Source organism: Mastomys coucha, unplaced genomic scaffold (assembly GCF_008632895.1).
Source record: "Mastomys coucha isolate ucsf_1 unplaced genomic scaffold, UCSF_Mcou_1 pScaffold20, whole genome shotgun sequence".
In the NCBI taxonomy this organism is placed as follows: Eukaryota; Metazoa; Chordata; class Mammalia; order Rodentia; family Muridae; genus Mastomys; species Mastomys coucha.
Window position 1 is genome coordinate 70,683,534 of NW_022196903.1, and position 15,485 is coordinate 70,699,018.

Sequence of the window (15,485 nt, forward strand, 5' to 3'; positions counted from 1 at the left end):
CTCTCTCTGTCTCTCTCTCTCTCTCTCTCTCTCTCTCTCTCTGTCACACACATACATACACACCACACACACACAACTTTAAAAACTTAAAATGGAATAATTGTATAAATGATGACAGTGGTGATGACTGTAGGTAGTGCTGGTGTAGTGATAATGGTGGTGGTGTGATGGTGATGTTGATGGTAATGATAATGATGATAATAATAATAATAATAATAATAATAATAATAATAATAATAATGATAATGATAATTGTAGTGGTAGTGGTCATAGTGATAATGTTGGTGATAGTAGTGGTGATGTTGATGGCAATGATGGGGTGAATAGAGTATCCTACAGCAGGCACTTTTTCTGAGATTGTATAAATCTAAGACTTACATGTTACATTTAATCCATACTTCTCTAAGATGAAGATATTATTATCATCTCCATGGGGGTAAAAGGCAAAATTTAGGTAAAGACAGTTAAACAGCCACAATTATCAAAGACATAGCTGAGCTGTTACAGTGACTCATTGATTTTCTGGAGTACAGGTAGATTGACACTAACATAGTTATGATGACTAACATATGTTGTGCATGTAAGAAGGCCAGATACTCCTCTAAACTTCTAAAGTCTTCTATGCACAGTGATAGGTACAAGTTTCGTTATTTTATATATGGAACTTGCAAAGAAGAAAATCAAGATTAAGATTACATGGTCACAAAGGTCACTTGCGACAACATCATACAAGTGATGTTGGCATCTGCCTCTGCTTTTCTTTGTTTTGATTAGCTATCAATGTGATTTAAATGTACTTCTCTTGCTCCTCTTCCTAACTTTCCCCAGATCCACTTTCACTTCCACCTTCAGTTTTTTTTTTCCTTTCCTCCATTTACTCAAATTGTGAGTGTGCAGTCATCTATTGCAGTGTGGTTGACTCACTGTGGACAACACCCTTAAAGGAAACTTGTACTCCCTCCCCAGAAGCCTTCAACTATCTACAGCTCCTCAATTAGATGTAAGGGGTCAGGGCCCCTCTTGTCTCTATGCTAGGATGCTGATGAGCTTGATGTTCTGCAGTCTTCTGTGGGTAACCACAACTGCTCTGAGTTCATAAATCCAGTGGTCCCATCACATCCAAGAAGACAATGTTTCCTTCTGATCCTTCCTAACTTTGTCTATTACAATTGTTTTGCTCCCTCTTCCTCAGTAGATCCTGAGCCTTGCCAAGAAGAGGTGTGATATAGATTTTGTGTACATTTTTAAAACAGGCATATTATACTCTCCTTTCCACTCAACAGAAAAGTACAGAAGCTATGTTTCCATTTTCATCCATACCTTTTATAGTTATCTGTTCAGAACATCCTCATCTCTCGTTTCAGTTCCTCTAGCAGTCTTCTCCCCTTCTTTTGGCCTATTGCTTCCCGTTTGGTTTCTTTATGCCCTCTCTTCTACACAGCACAAAAGGTCAACTGAATTCACAGTCCATCTTCCACATCATTTTCCCTCGAATACTGCACTGACTAAGCTCTTCAGTCACTCACCACTGCCCACAGCAAAGGTCAAAAACCCTTCAAATCCTTCCAAGAAGCCCCAGGATCTAGCTTAACTTTTTTCCTCATTAGGCCTCACCTCTCCATGTGTTCCATTTCTCTTTTTTGTAGATCACCAACAACAACTCTAAACCATTTAAAGATCCTAGGAACACATCTTGTTTTGGTTGGCCCTGAACTTCCCATCTGAGATGAACTTCCCCAGGACTATATTTTTTATTTGGCTTCTATTCATCCTTTAAGGGTTCAGTTCAATCATAGCTTCCCCCAAGAAATCTTCAGGAAAGATTCCAAAGGGTAACTGACAGTAACAACTGACTATCTGTACTAGTCAGTTCGGTGTCCCCAAAGCCAGTGACCAGTGATGTGTCCATTGTCCATGCTAAGTCCTCTTCAGCAGCTGGCTCATATCCTGCCCCTTTAAAATCGCACTGAAAGTCTATCAACAGCCCGTTGTTTCAGTGTTTTCAGGTGTACACTAATAATAAAGCTGAAGCTGACGCTGTTGTAACTTTTTTGGGAATACGTGACATGTAGTCGGAACCAAACAAAACTATAAATTGCCTGGCTGATGAAAATCCCCCAATATATCCCTTGAGGCTGCTTTGCAGATCCTTCATAACTGGTTCAAACAGCTGCAACATTCTCAAAAAAGGTAGAGTACTTAAAGTCAACTTTTTAACAACCTAGAATAACAAGAAAATCTGCAGAAAGAAAGCACCTGAACATTGTCAGACCCAGGTAGATTGCTGGACAAAGGGGTAAACTAACACAGCCTCTGGAAAGCCATGCAGTTAGTCCCACAGAAATGGAAAATGGACAGGTAAGTGTCTAGTTTCTTCTTATTTGGTGTGGTAAAATACTTTGACCAGAAAAGACTCAAAGGGGATGGGGTTTATTTCCTTTTACACTTCCAGGTCATAATCCATCATTGAGTGCAGCCAGAGCAGGGATTTAAGGCAAGGACCTGACAGCAGAAGTGTTCACTAGTCCACACAGAATTACCTCTGACCAGGGGACTCTGATTCATTCAAGGAAGTGTAGAATGCACTTGCTTAAAGGATGCTGCTTGATACATGTCCCACACAGCCAAGGAAGAAAACCAAAAAACAAAACGACAACAACAAAAACAAAAACAGGTAGAAAAGCCCATGGCTGGTTCACAACCTAATTCTTGCCCTCCTTTCTTTCTCTCTTTCTCTCTCTCTCTCTCTCATGTGTGTGTGCACAAATACGTATACACATATAAAATAAATCAATGTACACTTATTTAATAAATATTTAAGGGCTCATCCTTAAAAAATAAAACAAGATAATACCAAAGCACAGTCCAAAGCACAAATCAAAAAAAAATGCCATTTAAAGAAAAATGAAGGTGGTGACAGAAAGGATGAGTAACCACCTGCTTTGAGTGGTGGGTTTCTTACAGGTAATTCGTTAATGCTGTGAGGTTTCTTTTTACCCAGAGTTCATCAGCTAGCATGTCTGTTCAAAGCCTGTTTATGTTGAGTTCTCATAGTAGGCTTTGGGTAAAAGACAAGATGATCCTGATGATATGAGGGGTAGACCAATTATTTTTGAAGATATCAGGCTGATGTTTCCATGGGTATTTATGTTGGGGAAGTAGTGGGTTGAGAAACTTTGTGTATGCACAGTGAGGGTGATCACTTGGAAGAACTAGGGAGAGATTATTATTGAGTTTACATTGCCAGATACTCCAGGATTGTCTCGGTTCAATTGAAGAAGTTATGTTTTTCATGGAAAGGAGAAATGCCTTTGTCACCAGACATGAGGATCATCTGATGTAGCCTCTTGACCACAGGGCCCCCCAAACTAACCTAGCTGGGCTCAGCTCCTCTGGAGACAATGTTTACACTGGTGGTGACAGGTTAAAAAATTGCGGATCCTACCTAGGAAGCATTGTCAGTGATACATGAGTATAGACCACACAACCACAAGCGCCAGCTCTCTTATACCTGATGGCTCTCTGACAAGCTAATGCTTCACTGACACTGACTAATTTACACAGCCTAGGACTACCGGCCCATGAAATGGTACTATACACAGAGGGCTGGGCCCTTCTGTATCAATTAAGACAATCCAGACAGTCTCTCATAAAAAAATCTGATGAAAATAATGACCCAACTGACACTCTTTTGGGGTGGCTCTAGGCCATGTGAAGTTGACAATGTTAACTAGGACAGGATCTTAATGGACTTGTTTAACCTGGATCCTTTCCCTCCAAATCTAATGTAATTCATATGTGCACAGTATAAGTGCATAACTTCAGTGTCATCTCTGTAACTTCAAGTGTCACCTCCATAACTTTGGTGTCACCTCCATAACTGTTTCCCCATATTCTCTACTCCAGAATCAATTGAAAACCTTTCAATCAATGTAAGAAGAGCAAATGCTTTCAGCTTAGAATTGGATGGGAGTTGGTCGTCTTGATTTTCATATAACATTTTATCAAAAGCAGCATACACACATTAGAGAACACTGGTACACCAAAAGATATTAGATGATTTCATTCAATGATTCATGTTAGTGTTTACTAATTTTTAAAAATAGTAGATTTTATTATGCCATTATGAAACATACATATATAAGGTACTTTTATCATATTCCTGTTTTATCCACAGTAATTTCCACTACTTTATGATTCCATAGTAGACTCTTTTCTGATTGCATTTGTTTTTAACACAACTTTTTAATTAGCTGAGATATTGCCAATATGTTACACCCCAGAAAATCTTTTCACAAACAAAATATTGATCATTTAATCCAAAAAATAGAGCCACCTCTCTGCTGGAGACTTTATGGGATCATCTTCCTAATTCCATGTCTTCAAGTCTCAGTACAACTTTCTATCACTTGGAAACTTGCTCTGAATGCAAAATTTTGGATGAGGAGCTAAGACTTACCATTCTGTGTATTCCACTGCTTCCCATTCAACACAGAAAGTCATGTCACATTCTGTGTGTCCTTTTACCTAAGTATTGAGGTCCCAGCAAGGCCAGCTGCTTTCATTCTAACACTATCAGAGTACATAGGGAAGTTGTGACAAAGAGGAGTCAGCCTTGATCCTGACTTCAGTATCCAGGTACCTGATGACCACAACCTGTAAACACCAAGTATCTGCAGTAGAAAACATGAAACCAGCACTGGAAGAAAAAGATGATTTTTTTTAAACTATAGGTTATAAATTTAGTTCTAAAAATAAATGCAATAGCATATTTAAAAAAACTCTATATATTGTATGTGTGTTTGAATCTGTATACTGATTTGTGTGTGCCTGTGTGAAGATGCTTTTATGTGTATGTGCATACATGCATGTGAGTGTAGTATGTGTTCATGTGTGAGTGTGTGTGTGGCTGTGTGCATTTCAGAGAACAACCTCAGAGTATCAATCCTCAGGTCTTTCTTGTTCTCAAATGCTTATGCCTGGTTAGCTGCCTTTCAGCTTCCTAGGATTTTCTTGTCTCTACCTCCCATCTCACTGTAAGAGGCCCAGCATTGTAATAGGTACTATTGCATCCAACATTTATGTGGATTCTGAGAATCTGATCCCATGTCCTCATGCTTGCAAAGCAAGTACTTTATGCAATGAGACATCACATCAGTCCAGGTAATGATGTTTTTTAATTTGTTTCCTAATTTAGGCTTTCTTGAAGAGTTTCCCTTCAAAGGGCCTATGAAAACAAGACAGGTTGTATGGTGATGTGTGCCTGCAATGATGACTTCAAAGATGAAGAGCTTTGTTTCAACCATGACTGTGGCTTATCCAATCCTCTGTTACCTTAATTCTCCTGAGATTTGATCATATTCTGTTATTTGACAACAAAAAGTCAGTTTAAAAATTAAAATGTACCTGAAGAAATGAAAGGCTAATGCTTAAATGATATTCTGTACGAAAAAATATCCAAGTATCAGTCTTCATGGGAGCAAGTGTGTGAGAAGAATTCTGCGAGTTTGCAATCATGGCTTTTTAAGGGTATTTACTCTGGGCCAGAAACTTCTCTATGTGCTCATAAATGGCAGAGTTGGCTCTGATCATCAATCTCTGTGACTCCACCAACAAGTTCTCTTTTTTCAAATTGCCTAAGAAGAGAATGTTTTATGGTGAAGATAAGGTTTGACACACACACATACTCCCCAAGAAACTCTACTGTAAAGTCCAGTATTTGAGTGTATTGGGGAGAGTGCATACCCATCCAAGTGGCTGAGGACTCCTTTTTTATTTACTCTTGGCATGTTCATCCCTTACCTGTCACATGCTGTGTACAAGTCAACCTCTGAGAATGCACTGGTCAGTTTTGAATTCCAGTGCTCCTTTTGGGATAGAGCAGAGGTGAAAGTTACACCTTTGTTTGCTTTTGTCTTGCCTTGTTTTGTATCTTCTTGCTTGATTAGAAGAGCTGTCTAAAACTACTCAAATTGTCCTTTTCCATTCTAATGACAGCAATAAGGACTTCCATGAGAGCTTTCTCATGGAAACAATGATGAAGACACCTCAGTTTCTCCCATTTACCCTGCTTAACAGGGTTTCCCTTCATGGAGTCTTTGGAGACTTCCCGAGTCCAATTCAAATGGATTCCATGTCCCTAAACTGGCAGGGAACCAAGGCAGCTCTGTGGCCAGGTGTTTTACTTTGTCACACTGAAATCTATAGGAACCATCTAGGGAATGGGAGAACAACATGATGCCAGCCATTCTTGTTCCTCTTTGCTGGTTCAAAGAATATGGTTCTATCTTTCAGAAGGCAGAGTGGCAAGGCTTGTCTTTGATTGTACAAACTCAAGTTGCATGATTTCTGAGATGATGAAAGCATTCTCATTACTTTGAACAATGAGACTGATGCTGGACGCTGCAATCAAGTGTATGGGGATATTGTAATCAAGATGTAATTGATCATGTATAAGCATTACTCCAAATAAAGCAGCAATTGCACTCTGTGGGCCTATTTAGTTTTCCATTAAGTAGAAGAATAAACTTAAATAGGAGGATGAGATATTTAACAAGAATCCCTGTCTGGCTTAAGAGATTCGTTACATTCGAGTTTGTCTTAGAAAGAAAAAAAGTCAGAGAATGTGACTGTAGACATTCACTCTTTTTACCTTGAAATAAGTAAACAAATGACCAACAAACTTTTCAGATCAGTTAAAGAATGAGCCTTCTATGCAAAGACGTTAAGTATTTGAATATGCTGGAAAATTATGAAAAGAAATGAAAATTACAAATGTATATCACAAGAAAATTCTCCTGAACTCTGTAGGACTACTACAGCCCAAACTTTGAGACTGTAGTTGCTATACCCTTTGAGGGAGACTACCAGACTGGCTCCTATACTCTGTAATGGAAAACTGAAAGTGGAGTGCATAGAGGAAAAGGATGTGGAGAGAATAAATTGCAGGAGCTAATATTCATATTGTCTATTAGATTATCCTTTAGTGCTTGGAAAATGACAGAATGGCAGACTCTCAGTAGGTGTGTGTTATAGTATTAAATGTATGGAAAGATATATAGATTAATAAGTAGAAGAGAAAGTGGGTTGGTGAATATATATATGTATACATATATATTATACATATATATATAAATATATGTGTATACATATATTATATGCATACATATATTATATGTATATTATATATAAGTATAATATACATATAATATATAATATGTATATTACATATGTATGCATATAATATATGTATACACACACACACATATATATGGCAAATACTCAGATGTTAGATTTCAGATTTAGGTATGGATGGTTGGATAGATGAATTGGTAGATGGGTAGATTGGAAGGTGAATGGATGGATAAATAGAAGGGTGGATGGAGGGATAAGAAGCTGAATTCGTGGACGAAAGGTAATGCATACAGGCTGTATGAATGGTAGACTATGCAGTGAGACAATAAATGAAGAAGCAGAAGAAAGAGTCATCAGCAAAGAATGTAAGAGGTAAATTTTCTTCCTATGATTTTTTTTGTTGATCCTATTCATGGATGTTTTACAATCTTTTATATCTTTAAACTCTTTCTCAATAAAAGTGTTTCAAGACAGGAGAGGATAAACTCATTCCTAAGAAAACATGAAGCATGGTATAATGGAACTAAATTATGCCTTTACTTTTAAATGTACAAAGGGTACTTGAAAGATTTTATTTTAAGTGTAAATCCTTGAGCACAGGTCCACTGAGTTCACTGAAACATTGGCACACTCCTCTATAGCAGCATGTGTTGCTACTGATGTAGAATAAAGTGAGAGTTGAGCAAAGCTCCCCAAGAAGTAAAAAAACATGGTGTGTTGACCTAGCTTGTGAGTCTACATGCTGCACTTTTGCAACATTCACTTCCACTTATGGGGCCATGTGAATCTTATATAAATAAGAGGTACTGGCTTTTCAAAGGGTTCCAGAAAGGCTCTTCCCAGAAGTCTTTAGAATTTTGCCCCATATAGGACCAGCTCAATTTACTAAAAGGGCAATTGAGAAGTCATGTTCCCAACTGATGGACACCTTTATTTTAAACACATTTGGCTTATGTGTGAATACAAACTGACCTGTCTGAGAGATTGACAAGGTGTTATTTTAAGTTGTGAATTTACTCACCTCACAGAGCTGCCAAAATAGGGTATGAGTCAGAAACCAACCCAAAAACAGGGCTATTTCGCAGGGAAAGTATTACATGGTCAAACAGAGCACCCCAAATACATCAGTACATATTTGGGAGGATGTGGAAAATGGGAATTAAAATGTATCCAGAATTTAGGGCTAACGTTTTTCTGCTTAATAAAGAAATGAGGCATTGACTATTGAAATGGTGACTGGGATACCAAGTGTTCTCAGCACTGCTCATTTATTAACTCAGATGGAAAATCAATGTGAAATTTTGACAGGATGGGCTACTCTTCTCCACTCAACCCTATAAAAAGATAACTTCATATATGCATTCCAAACAATTGATATGCTGAAAGGACATTCTGGAATGTATATTTGAGCAAAAGGTGTTAAAAGGAAGCAATTCAAGACAAATGTTCACTTCCATAGGACATAAGAGTGATGCTGCCATTTTCTTATTTACACCACTATACTATAATAGATAGACAGATTTTATATATATATATACACATATATATATATATATGTGTATATATATATATATATATATATATATATATATATAGAGAGAGAGAGAGAGAGAGAGAGAGAGAGATGTTACACAACAAAACTGTAGGAGAGCTCATATTTAATCAGGTACTTGTTATAATCAAATAGTTGTTCTGGTAAGTAGGGAAATACTCAGGGAGTTTCTGTGTGTGTAGGAGAGAGAGGTTTACACCATTAACAGGGTGCTATTGCTTTAGACACATCTGTGCTAAGGGGAGAGGGTATGATGTGTGTTACTTGACAACTTAGGGTATGGTTTCTATCTTAAATACTAAAAGAATTGATCCTCTGATGATGGATTACAGCCATATATCATGGTTAGAAACAATACTTAGGGCTAGGAGATGACTCAACAGTTGTCAGGAACACCTGCATCAATGCTGGATGGTCGAGTCTATAATTGAAGCAACACTAGGCAGAGATAGGGCCAGGCAGCATCAAGGCTTTCTAGATCAAAGGAATCACCAAGTTTTAAGTTCAACCAAAAAACTCTGCTCTAATATATAAGATGGAGAACAACCAATAAAAGATACCTTTATATCAAGTTCTTGACTCTACATGTGTGCATATATACAGAAACATATACCTGCATGGACACAGGTGCCCATATATATGAGAACACATGTACAAAAATCTGACTTATTTTTATGAGATTTTTCCCAGAGATTAGGCATTCAGCATAGAGTAGGTGAGCTATCTGCTTATGATTTTGCTGGACTGAAAATTGAGGGCTCTGGTTTCACCTCATGGATCTTCCAAGCTCACTGGTAGTTGCCAAATCCAGTTCCTGAAAGTACGAGGGCCCCAGTTCTGTACTGGCTGAGCTAGGGTGATTCTTGGCAATTATAAATTTCCCACTGCTCTTGTTGCCCTCTTATTATGCTAATTTCTGTATCCATCAAGGTAGAGTTTAATATAGTGAAGGATATTCAAGGGTGACTACCCCATAATATTCATTATTTCTCACATTTTGTGTGAAGGTTTTGTCAGTGTGTAAAATATAGCTTTGATATCTTTGGCTGATTTTAGAATTTTGTGAGCCACCAACAGTTTACAGCTATGAGGATAAAAACAAAAGGACTAATCTGCCTTTATAGGGGATTCTCTGTTTTCTGATCCTCTCAGCACAGCCAAGCCTGAGCACAGATATTAACCAAGGAGGAACAGATATCTCTACAAGCCAGCTAGATGTAGGCAAAATTATCAGAGAATGCTAGAACTAGGAAGGAAAGTGCTGCTATTCTTTGAGTCTGACAACAAGAAGCAATCTCCTTTCTACTGGAGTGCCCAGCCACTGTTTATACATCTACAATACAAACCCTATACCTATGACTCAGGGAAAGGTTGTCTGACCAAGAGAATCAGGGAGTCTGCTCTGTGATTTTGTCTCCTAGATATGACAAGAAAGCCAAACCATGATATGTCTTTCTATCGGACCTTCATGATGACTATGCCAGTTGACATGTCAGTGTGAGTGAAACAAATAAATTTCTTGGGGCCCCAACTGTAGATAAAGAACGACAGGAAATTAAAAGTTCTAAGACAAGGAGAATTAACCTTCCCTAGGGATTAGGCCCTCAATCCATTGTCCAAATGGTTAGCCTTAAATCATACACATAAAAACAAAACTAGCCAGACTTAGCAGATTTGTATAATACACTTATTCATACACATATAACACTAATAACTAAGGTGTAAGAGGAACAGGGGAGACATTGGAAGATCTTGGAAGAAGGGGAGGGGAGATTAGTTGTGCAACTTTAATTTTTAAAGAAATGAATTGTGGTTTCTTATATTTAAAAAGCAGTCTCAGGTGGTGATAGTCACTAACTCCTGTAACCTTGGTCTTTGGGAAAGAAGTCTGAGAATCCCTGCAAGGTTAAGGCCAGCCAAATTAATGAAACACAAGATTCTGTCTCAACAATACAAACATATAAACAAACAAAAATTCCAAAGGGAAAAGCCCACAGTGTTGCCAGTTACCTAATGTTTGGCTGTGCATAAGTGTCTGTTGGCAATACATGCAGTTTCCACTAGCACACATGTACACACATGAGAAAAAGACCATACAAGTAGATACATGCTTGTAGACACAATGTCATGCAGCTATTCTTTGTATTGTTCTCCTTGACATCATAGTTTAGTAATTTAGTTATGAGCTATTTCTTGTAGCCTCTGCTCTTTAACTTCTGTCCTTAAATATCTCAAAAGTGAACATGTTTCCAGCATTTAACACACAGTCCACATTCCTGGGTTTGGATCAATCTAGATGATGCTCTTTGGGGTTATAGAGCAAGGACCAGAACATGAAATATTTTGTGTGATGGCATGTACTTGTAATTGGATACTTCGGTGATAGAGGCAACAAAACCAGAAATTCAAAATCATCCATATTGCATAAGTTCAAGATAATAAATAGATACACACAAACCTATATTTTAAAAAGAAAAGTTTATGATAATTAAACTCAACCGTTTCATGAATTTCTGCTTTAAAATGAAAATATATTACTAAAATTATTTCTGAATATTATACTATATTATATTATTATACAGTATAGTTCTTTTATTTATACAAACCAGGCATGTTGAATCATTTTCTCAATGGCTTCTTTGGGCCTATTAATCTTTTTTTATAAACACCTATTACTGGCTCAAAAACCATTTTGGCCAGGGTTCACATGTACAACTGTGGAAGTTAAAGTAGGTTTCCTGTTATTAGTTCCAATATCTTTTACTTTATCATCTACATAATCAATTATTAGCTAGTGTTCAAGGTTAGAAAAATAATAAATCAGAAACAATTACAGTAGACTGAGAATGTAGCTCAGTTTGTAATTCCTTCCTAGTATGCACAAAGTCCTGGTTCAATCAGAGGATAGTGTAAACTGGCACTGATAGCACACACTTGTAAGCTCAGCACATGAGATGGAGACAGCAAGATCAAGAGGTACAGACTTACTCAAAAAAGTTTTGCACATGGTGGATCTGATTGTTCTGGCAGCATGTTTATAGTAGAGGATTGCAAATTCGATCAACAATAGGAGGAGAAGACCTCAGCCCTGTGAAGGTTCTGTGCCCCAGTGTAGGGGAATGCCAGGGCCAATAAGTGGGAGAGGGTGGGGTCGGCAGGCATGGGGTGGGGGGGGGCCAACATGGGTTTGTTCTTGTTGTTTTTGTTTGTTTGTTTGTTTTTTGGAGGGGAAACTGGGAAAGTAGAAATTTATATGTAAATAAAGAAAATATCTAAAAAAAAAAAGTTTCTCTGTCCAGTAGGTGGCCTTTGATAAAGAAATACACTACTAGTAAAAAGGCAAAGAATAAGACTTCCCAGGTTCTGGGATCACTGCAAGAAAGGGAGAGAAGACTGGAAGAGTGAAACAATGCCCTAGATGTGACAGGACCACCACACTTATGGACTCACATTAGCTGCAGTTCTCTGCACAAGACCTACATAAGATCAAGTTAGTCAATACTCAAGCAGAAAGTTGGAGGAATTCATTAGCCCTAATTCCTAACCGAGGAGCTATGGACGGTTGGTGGCTTCTGCAAGAGAAGTAAGATTTCTTTTAAAATGTAGCTCTCCTCAAAGGTTTATGGCTCTATACCCAAAGGTATATGGGCAGCACAAATTTCAGTCACTATATCTGATAGAGGGCTAATATCCAATGTATACAAAGAACTCAAGAAGTTAGACCTCAGAGAATCAAATAACTCTGTTAAAGAATGGGGTACAGAGCTAAACAAAGAATTCTCAACAGAGGAATACTTAATGGCTGAGAAGCACCTAAAGAAATGTTCAACATCCTTAGTCATCAGGGAAATGCAAATTAAAACAGCCCTGAGATTCCACCTCACACGAGTCAGAATGGCTAAAATAGAAAACTCAGGTGACAGCAGATGCTGGTGAGGTTGTAGAGAAAGAAGAACACTTCTTCATTGCTGGTGGGATTACAAGATGGTACAACCACTCTGGAAATCAGTTTGGAAATTCCTCTGGAAACTGGACATACTATTACCTGAGGACCCAGCTATACCATAACTCCTAGGCATATACCCAGAAGATGCTACAACATGTAGTAAGGACACATGCTCCACTATGTTCTAGCAGCCTTATTTATAATAGCCAGAAACTGGAAACAACCCAATGTCCCTCAACAGAGTAATGGATACAGAAAATGTGGTACACCTACATAATGGAATACTACTCATCTATTAAAAACAATGAATTTATAAAATTCTTAGGGAAATGGATGGATCTGGAGAATATCATCCTGAGTGAGGTAACCCAATCACAAAAGAACACACAGGGCATGCACTCTGATAAGTGGACATTAGCCCAGAAGCTCTGAATACCCAAAATACAATCCACAAACCACAAGAAAATCAAGAAGAAGGAAGACCAAGGTGTGGATGAGCTGGGCAGTGGTGGCACACGCCTTTAATCCCTGCACTTGGGAGGCAGAGGCAGGTGGATTTCTGAGTTCAAGGCCAGCCTAGTCTACAGAGTGAGTTCCAGGACACCCAGGGCTATACAGAGAAACCCTGTCTCGAAAAAACAAAACAACACAAAATGCGGATGTTTCGTTCCTTCTTAGAAGGGGGAACAAAATACCCATCTAGTGAGTTGCAGAGACAAACTATGGAGCAGAGACTTAAAGAAGGACATTCTAGAGACTGCTCCACCTGGAAATCCTTTCCATATTCAATCATCAAACCCAGACACTATTGTGGATGCCAGCAAGTGCTGGTTGACAGGAGCCTGATATAGTTGTCTCCTGAGAGGCTCTGACAGTACCCAACTAATACAGAAGTAGAGGCTCACAGCCATCCATTGAACTGAATACAGGGTCCCCAATGAAAGAGCTAGAGAAAGGACCTATGGAGTTGAAGGGTTTGCAGCCCCTTAGGCTGAACAAAAATATGATCTAACTAGTACCCTCAGAGCTCCCAGGGACTAAACCATCAACCAAAGAGCACACATGGTGGGACTAACGGCTCCAGCATCATATGTATAGCAGAGGATGGCCTAATTGGTCATCAATGGGAGGAGAGGCCCTTGGTCCTGTGAAGTTTTATGCCCCAGTGTAGGGGAATGCCAGAGCCAGGAAGTGGGAAAGAGTGGGTTGGTGAGCAGGGGGAGGGGGGAGGAAACAGGGTTTGTTTTTTGTTTTTGTTTTTTATTTTTTTTTGGAAGGGTAACCGGGAGAGGAGATATCATTTGATATGTAAATAAAGGAAATATCTAATAAAAAAGTAAAATAAAATGAAAACAATAGAAAATATTGGTGGTGGGGGGAGTTAGAAAGGTAAATGTAGACACTAGAAGAATTAAGGGGAGGTTATGAATATGATCAAAATGTATACATTTCTCAAATAGCTAATAAAATGTTTTTAAAAGAGATAAATGTAGTCTAAAATCACAAGAATTATTTTAAAAATGAAAAAGTAAGCTCTCAACAACAACAAAAATATAATAAAGGTAACTCTATTGCTAATTGGTAGCAGGATCAACCAATAGTAAAATGAGAGGATGCTTTAAAAACTGGCTTTGAAAATTGTTCAGCATTAATGAATCAAACACAAACATATTCAAGCCTGTCTTTATCTACAGCAGGTCTTCTGCCTCCAGCTTTATTGGGAAAAATATACCCCAGCTCTCTGGCTCTGCCCTCCACACCAGAGCATCCCCCACTCTCACAGGCTTCCACTGAGTCACATTACTTCTTTAAAAGGCATCTTGTTGATGCTGAAATGGTGAGTCACAAACATGGGGGAATTAATAGGCCTTCAGAATTAGTAAAAATTCAAAAATAAAAGTGAAAAGCTCTAATTTTTTCAAGTTCTAAAATGCCCAAACCACAACGAGAATTATTCAAACAGTCAGACCTCCTTTTATAAGATGTAACCATAATAAAATCAATTGTTTAAGCAAATATAACAAAAATTCTGCAGTGGCAAGGCAAATGATGAAGGATTGATATCATAAAAATAATCAAACAAGAAGAAACAAATTCTAATAGTACCTGAAAACAGCCACTTCATATATGAAAAATAACATGGAGATTTTTTTGCATTAAGATGTACAGTCAGCTCATGAAGAAGATTGTGCATGTGTCTGGACTCATCTCTGAAGCTTTGAAGTAAACTATCATGCATAGAGTAGATAAAAAAAAAAAGAAACAAACAAACAGGTGCTTCTGCAGTTCTTGAAGGAAGTCCACATACAAGCTGCCTCCGAAACTTACAGCAGAGGTTTAATTCAACCCCCTGTTGCAGAAAAATCTGATATTCCTGTGCTTATCAGCCTTACTTTTGTCCCTGCCTTTAGTATTTCATAGTCCTTCTCCTATGTATCTTTACCTTCACCTGACTGTTTTCCATGGGCATCTTAACCTAATATGACCACAGAGACGAGAGTTAATTCAGTAAGGTGAACAAAAAGAATGAGAGGGCAGAAATCCAAAGACCAGGCTGACTGTGAACAGAGCAGGTAGGAGGGGACAAGGTTACCAACTGAAAACATGCTGGGTTGTATTACCAAGAACATCAATTTATGAAAGAACTGAGTTGTGCTGAATCAGCTCCAGGATCTAAGTCCCTGACTGCTGGCTGAAGTTCTTAGAACTTCTGAGTAGTTCTATATTTTTAAGTGACCAATGAAGACCAATGAATAAACTCTTTCTGTTGTATATCCTCAACGTGTGATCACTTGGCCTCTTCTGAATCATCGGATCATTTCTGATGATCAGCAAAACAACAACTGGGCAAGT

The 15,485-nt window shown here is 38.2% G+C and overlaps 1 protein-coding gene and 1 long non-coding RNA gene across 4 annotated transcripts in view; one reads left to right on the top strand and one right to left on the bottom strand.

The window, feature by feature from the left end:
* Ctnna2 (catenin alpha 2) overlaps window positions 1-15,485 on the bottom strand; it is a 1,113,581-nt gene that overhangs the window by 142,021 nt on the left and 956,075 nt on the right. The window lies entirely within an intron of this gene.
* Window positions 1,642-5,407, top strand: LOC116099105. Its single transcript, XR_004122081.1, has 2 exons — window positions 1,642-2,358; window positions 5,198-5,407. It is a non-coding gene; the product is annotated as an uncharacterized LOC116099105 (long non-coding RNA).